Source organism: Rutidosis leptorrhynchoides, chromosome 1, assembly GCF_046630445.1.
Source record: "Rutidosis leptorrhynchoides isolate AG116_Rl617_1_P2 chromosome 1, CSIRO_AGI_Rlap_v1, whole genome shotgun sequence".
NCBI classification, from domain to species: domain Eukaryota; kingdom Viridiplantae; phylum Streptophyta; class Magnoliopsida; order Asterales; family Asteraceae; genus Rutidosis; species Rutidosis leptorrhynchoides.
In genome coordinates, this window is record NC_092333.1 from 694555629 (window position 1) to 694564199 (window position 8571).

Sequence of the window (8571 nt, forward strand, 5' to 3'; positions counted from 1 at the left end):
AGAGTTAACCATGAAGGAGACCAAGGACAAATACAAGGACCATACCCTATATTCAAAGAATCCAGATAATTCTGGATCCGTTGAAATCTTTAGAGAATATCTTGCTCCGAAGTCATGTTAAAATTTTACGGAAAATCTTTCTCTATCAACCATCGAACTTAGAAATTCCAAAATATCATCATCAATATCTTCGATATTTCTGAGGATATTTTCATAAATATTCTAGTCCGAAATTATATACCTTTTCGTGCTTTCTGTGTATCATTATATTGGAAACATTCAATAGAAAATCTAGTACCGAAAAGCGGATTATGCGAAACTATGAAAGAAGCCGTGGACAAATCACAAAGAATAAGTTTGACTTCAAAGAATATAAATGATTCTGTTTCTGATGAAATCTTTAGCGAATACCTTGCTTCCGAATCTAAACCCTTACGGATAAATCTTCTTCATCATACTTCGATATTAGAAATTCCAAGATATCATCGTATCTTTCATTATAAATATTCTCCATATTTCTGAAGATATTTTTATAATTACTCTTATCTGAAATCATTAATCTTTTCATGCTATCAGTGTTACATCATATAGAAACTGTTAGTTTCTATATTCTATAAACTTTCGAGCTTAAAATATGAATGTTTTTGAAGTAGTGTTGGGAACTGATGCATGAGTTAGTATAATATAATGACACTTGATCACCGTGATTATATTACAGTAAGTCATGCTGAGTTTCTAATGGAACGTGATGATTCACAGATCTTAATGTCATCATGTGCCATGTTACATAACTCTTTCATTCAACTTAACTTCTGAACATATCAAGAAAATGTATTCTTGATGGTTCTATCTTCTATAATTTTGATAAATTTGAAAATCAAATCGTGCTATCACGTTCCACCCTGCTTAGAACATTATAATCATTCGAAACTCTATATCTACGAATTCTGGACCATTATTCGCTTGACTTGGAGTCGGGAAGAAAAAAAACAAGAGCATGGAGCTCCGGAAAATAAAGGAAAATAGAAAGCCGATCATAAACACAGGAATTACAAACCGTGCATATCAATGTTTATCACAACATAAAGACACGGGAGAATTAAAAACATTATAACCCCAAGGGCGAAGTAGAAGAAAACAGATTCCTCCAGTGGTAGTTGGAGAAGGAGAATAATTGTTGCGATAGTAAGGATAAGGACAAGGATTAAAACTGGATGAAGCATATTTACTGATGATTTGAAAGTATGAATTAAAATATAGAAATTGAAAGTAGTGAGAAGTAATAGAACGTAAGAGTTTAATTTATAATGGAAATATCAGACAGAGTAATCAAGGCAGATCATCGTATTTAATTATAGAGATCTTAATTTCCTTACTCGCCGAAGAATCAAATCTTTTAGATTTTGAAGATTTTCTTAAATCCCTTGAATTCCGGAATTCAACCCTCCACGTCAAAAGTTAAGATGCACCTTATCTTCTAAAGTCAACCATGACTAGTCAAAAGTTATGATGAAACTCGTCTTTCTCATTTCACTCTTTTGTAATAACTTCACTCGTACGCTTTGCATAATCGAATCGTTTTGGCTATGGTACTCAATGATGATGAAACTTTATTTATCAATTCATATTCGTCATGAAAACATTTTTATTGTTAGCCATGACCACCTCACTCAAATTTCAGGACGAAATTTCTTTAACGGGTAGGTACTATGATGACCCGTGAATTTCCGACCAAATTTAAACTTAATCTTTATATGATTTCGACACGATACGCAGAATCTGTAATGTGAGTCTCAAAAATCTTTGAATTGTGTTTAATATATTCATTTGACCTTCGACTGCTCTCGACAACTCACAAACAATTAACTGTATATATATATATATATATATATATATATATATATATATAATTATAAATATAAGTATATAATAATTTGAATTGATAAAATACAATTTAATCATTTGAATTAAATATGTAAAATATAGTTGATATAGTAATATTATTATTATTTTCATGATTATTATTATCATAATCAATATTAGTATTATTAATAATATTATTCAATCACTGTATGTTAAAAGATTGAGATCAAGATTTATACTGTGTTTGATAATTAGTATTAGTGAGTTACTCTGTGTGTTTGTATGTTATCATCCACCGAACCTTTATATCTTTATTTATTCCATGATATCATTTTCTATAGATACATTAGATATACATATACATGATATAACAAACAAACCCATCACCCCCACTTGCATTCCTTTCTTTCTTTTCTATCAACATCCAAATAATCGATTTTGTTTTTATGCTTTTGAATTCTTTTATGATTGTCAAAACATCAATTTCTTTCTTCTTCTCTCATCTACCTAATGTAAACTCTCTTTACATATATATACATACATAACCATATGTAGATATATAGATTATATATATATATATATATATACATATACATATATATATATATATATATCCACACATTCAAGATCAAACATATCATTTTTTTTTCAACAATCGGACACCTTCACCAACCTAAAGCTTTTGTTTCCTGCTTTTGACTTCCTTTACCATCCAAACCCCACATTAGGAAACTTTTGACTTCCTTTACCATCCAAACCCCACAATAGGAAAAACCATCGATATCTATTTTTTTTATTTATCTGTCTTGATTAAATTGGTAACATCCATATGGAAGACAAAACGTTAGGTTTCATTATCATTAATCAAATAATGGAACTTGGGACCAAATCGTATGTTGAGTCACGGACGGTTAATTACACAGCATAAACTATACTTCACTATGACATTTTATGTACAAATATCGATCAGCTAATCAAGTATATATATATTAGTACCCAAATTTACACTAAACTCAGAACCATTATATTACAAACCATCGTGAAACTATCTTAAGAACTGCTACAAGGCTTCTGTGTTTCTTTGTTGTTCGATTTCCTTTTTCTATAAACAGCCACCACTCAAAACCGCTGCTTGAATGCTTCCGTTCCTGTAAAAAACCAAACCCACAACAACCTCAATCGAGAACCACCTGCAATGTTTCTGTCTTTCTGTTTCATTCGCACCTTCAAACCACCATCATCATCCCTACAACCTTTAAAACTGTTTCATTTTTTTTAGCTGTTGTTGTTGTGATCAATCACAACCGTCACCTTAAACAACCACCCAAACACACACCCACCACTACAACCGTCATAAATCAACCACCTGCAAACTGAATTGTTGCTGCTCGCACAGGTCACTCAAAGACCACCTGCATCACCCTTCTTCCAGCACCTGCAAACTTTATCAAACCATTGATATATGCTAACAATTTAAATGCATACCATTACCATAAACCACAAGGTTATAACTTTTATTTTTACTGCAACTTAGCTTCTACCTTAATAAACGGTTCGAACAACCTAAACCACCTTCATTGTTTTATTCTTGCTGCTATTGATCATAAACCATCATTAACCAACAATTTTTTTTATGTTTCTATTCCTATTTCGAACAATCAAAATCACACAATCATCATAATAACATCATAATGAACTATTTATTTCAGCCATTCGAATTCTCAAGCACAAACACAAATCCTTTACATTCAAAGATCACTGCTACTTGTATCTGTTCCTATTTCTATTCACGATTCAAGTAAACTCGTCAAGAATCCCTGTTATTGCTATTTGTATTTGATTCATTTAAAAAGTTCAGAATATAGATAGAGGGATAATAGAAATTAATAGAATATCCAAAGAATCGATTATCTACTGGATTGATCCATGAACTGATTACTTGATTAGTTGATGATGAAGGTTGTGATCTTCACGGATCATGTTCTTGTAACTAGGTTCTTCTCTTGATCAAACAAATTCATTATTTATCGATTTCCATCAAGTACCCAAAACAAAATCCATCAAGAACACCATTTATTATCATTCACGATTGATACTTTAAAAAATACAGAGTAATTATTTATGGAGATAAAGAAATTTAGGAAATTTAATGAATCAATTACCTATTAACTCCAGAATCGATTCCTTGATCGATGATGATGGATGATGATCGATGATGATTCAATGATGAAAACTGATGATGATGATGAATTGATGACGAGTATATCTCGAGTTGCGGTGGATCGATTAATCGATTAATGAGTCGAGGGTTCTATGAATTTTGATGTTGTGCTCTCTGCCTTCTCGATCTATTTGTAGATGCCAACACTGATTCCCTTTTTATTAGGTATAGAATTATTATTATTATTATTATTATTATTATTATTATTATTATTATTATTATTATTATTATTATTATTATTATTATTATTATTATTATTATTATTATTTATTGTTATTATTATTATTTATTGTTATTATTATTATTATACTAATTATTCTTGTTATTGTTATTAGTATTATTATTATTATTGTTATTAGTATTATTATTTTTTTTAGATCATCATTAATATAATTATCAATATTGTTATTATTAGTAACAAAATTATTATTATCTTTACAAATATAAGCTTTATGATATAATTATGATTATAATTATAAATACAAGTATGAATATTACTATTATATATCGCTAATAATTGTATTTTATTATGATTCTAATTATGATTAGAATTATTAGGATTATTATTATGAAAATAATACAAATGATAATTATTTTCGCAAATACTAGTATTACTATCTTTTTACAAATATTAGAATTGTTAATATTAACATAAATATTATTAATTATATTATCACGAGTATTATTATTATATAAGTACTAAAATAAATATCATAATGATCACTAACCATAAAATTTATATTTTTACAAGTATTATTATTAATATCATTGTTATTATTTAATAGAATTATTATTAACATAAATATATTATTAATATTACTATCATTATTTGTACTAATATTAACTTAGTATAATTTGAACTACTGTTTCGATAAACAAATGAAATACATACATAAATATAGATATCTAACACATAAAACTTAAAAAAAATTCTTTTTTTAATATTTTTATATACAAAATGAACATATAAGGTATATATAAATTATTAACATAGAAATGATATAACTAATACATTTATATATATGTGTGTGTTCAATTACAACTATGAATATTAATAAATATATAAATGATATAGGTTCGTGAATCCGAGGCCAACCCTATATTTGTTCAATGTCGTTCTATGTATTTTTACTACAAAATACATTAGGTGAGTTTCATTATTCCCCTTTTAAATGCTTTCGCAATATATATTTTTGGGACTGAGAATACATGCGCTATTTTTATAACTGTTTTACGAAATAGACACAAGTAATTGAAACTACATTATATGGTTGAATTATCGAAATCGAATATGCCCCTTTATAGTCTGGTAATCTAAGAATTAGGGAACAGAAACCCTAATTGACGCGAACTCTAAAGATAGATCTATCGGGCCCAACAAGCCCCATCCAAAGTACCGGATGCTTTAGTACTTCGAAATTTATATCATGTCCGATGGAGGATCCCGGAATGATGGGGATATTCTTATATATATATTGTGAATGTCGGTTACCAGGTGTTCAATCCATATGAATGATATTTTTTTGTCTCTATGTATGGGACGTATGTTTATGAGAAATGAAAATCCGGTGGTCTATTAAAATGATGGAAATGATTATTTATGTTAAACTAATGAACTCACCAACCTTTTGGTTGACACTTTAAAGCATGTTTATTCTCAGGTATGAAAGAAATCTTCCGCTGTGCATTTGCTCACTTTAAAGATATTACTTGGAGTCATTCATGACATATTTCAAAAGACGTTGCATTCAAGTCGTCGAGTTCATCAAGATTATTATTAAGATAATTATAATTAGATATATTATGAAATGGTATGCATATCGTCAATTTTCGATGTAAGGAAGTTTGTCTTTTCAAAACGAATGCAATGTTTGTAAAATGTATCATATAGAGGTCAAGTACCTCGCGATGTAACCAACTATTGTGAATCGTTTGTAATCGATGTGGACTTTGTCCAGATGGATTAGGACGGGTCCTTTCAGTGGCCTCACAAAAAACCACACACCAAGTGAAATGTCCCGTTCATATTGATTATAAACGTTTCATATTAATTGATTTCGTTGCGAGGTTTTGACCTCTATATGAGACGTTTTTCAAAGACTGCATTCATTTTAAAACAAACCATAACCTTTTTCATCAATAAAGGTTTAAAAAGCTTTACGTAGATTATCAAATAATGATAATCTAAAATATCCTGTTTACACACGACCATTACATAATGGTTTACAATAGAAATATATTACATCGACATATGTTTCTTGAATGCAGTTTTTACACAATATCATACAAACATGGACTCCAAATTTTGTCCTTATTTTAGTATGCAACAGCGGAAGCTCTTAGTATTCACCTGAGAATAAACATGCTTTAAACGTCAACAAAAATGTTGGTGAGTTATAGGTTTAACCTATATATATCAAATCGTAACAATAGACCACAAGATTTCATATTTCAATACACATCCCATACATAGAGATAAAAATCATTCATATGGTGAACACCTGGTAACCGACATTAACAAGATGCATATATAAGAATATCCCCATCATTCCGGGACACCCTTCGGATATGATATAGATTTCGAAGTACTAAAGCATCCGGTACTTTGGATGGGGTTTGTTAGGCCCAATAGATCTATCTTTAGGATTCGCGTCAATTAGGGTGTATGTTCCCTAATTCTTAGATTACCAGACTTAATAAAAAGGGGCATATTCGATTTCGATAATTCAACCATAGAATGTAGTTTCACGTACTTGTGTCTATTTTGTAAATCATTTATAAAACCTGCATGTATTCTCATCTCAAAAATATTAGATTTTAAAAGTGAGACTATAACTCACTTTCACAGATATTTCCTTCCTCGGAAATAAGACTTGGCCACGGATCGATTCACGAACCTATACAAATATGTACATATATATCAAAGTATGATCAAAATATAATTACAACCATTCTTATTATGTTTTAAAGATTTGAGTGTATTAAGTCAGCTGTCCTCGTTAGTAACCTACAACTAGTTGTTCACAGTTAGATGTACAGAAATAAATCGATATATATTATCTTGAATTAATCCACGACCCAGTGTATACACGTCTCAGGCTAGATCACAACTCAAAGTATATATATTTTTGGAATCAACCTCAACCCTGTGTAGCCAACTCCAACATTACTGCATATAGAGTGTCTATGGTTGTTCCAAATAATATATATACATGGGTCGATATGATATGTCAAAACATTTGCATACGTGTCTATGGTACCCCAAGATTACATAATATATTAGAATACATGTATAATACAATATAAGTTAGCTAGGATATGATTTGTATAGATTTGTTAAACATTTCCCGTAGCTAAAAAGATCAAAAATATCCAATCTTATTTTACCCATAACTTCTTCATTTTAAATCCGTTTTGAGTGAATCAAATTGCTATGGTTTAATATTGAACTCTATTTTATGAATCTAAACAGAAAAAGTATAGGTTTATAGTCAGAAATTTAAGTTACATGTCAATTACTAAAGTGGTAGTCATTTCCGTCGAAAGAACGACATCTTGATGATCATTTTGAAAAACATACTTCCACTTTGAGTTTAACCTTGATTTTTGGATATAGTTTCATGTTCATATGAAAAATCATTTTCCCAGAAGCACAATTTTTAAATCAAAGTTTATCATAGTTTTTAATTATCCAAACCAAAACAGCCCCCGGTTTCACTACGACGGCGTATATCCGATTTTATGGTGTTCATCATGTTCCCAGGTTTTAAATCATTAAGTTAGCATATCATATAGATATAGAACATGTGTTTAGTTGATTTTAAAAGTCAAGTTAGAAGGATTAACTTTTGTTTGCGAACAAGTTTAGAATTAACTAAACTATGTTCTAGTGATTACAAGTTTAAACATTCGAATAAGATAGCTTTATATGTATGAATCGAATGATGTTATGAACATCATTACTACCTCAAGTTTTCTGGATAAAACTACTGGAAATGAGAAAAATGGATCTAGCTTCAAAGGATCCTTGGATGGCTTGAAAGTTCTTGAAACAGAATCATGACACGAAAACAGTTCAAGTAAGATTTTCACTCGAAATAAGATTGTTATAGTTGTAAAATTGAATCAAAGTTTGAATATGAATATTACCTTGAATTAGAAAGATAACCTACTATAAATAACAAAGGTTCCTTGATCTTAGATGATTACTTGGAATGGATTAGGAAGCTTGGAAGTAGACTTGCAAACTTGGAAGTATTCTTGATTTTTATGAAACTATACTTATGAAATTTATGAAGAACACTTAGAACTTGAAGATGAAACTTGAGAGAGATCAATTAGATAAAGAAAATTGAAGAATGAAAGTGTTTGTAGGTGTTTTTGGTTGTTGGTATATGGATTAGATATAAAGGATATGTAATTTTGTTTTCATGTAAATAAGTCATGAATGATTACTAATATTTTTGTAATTTTATGAGATATTTCAT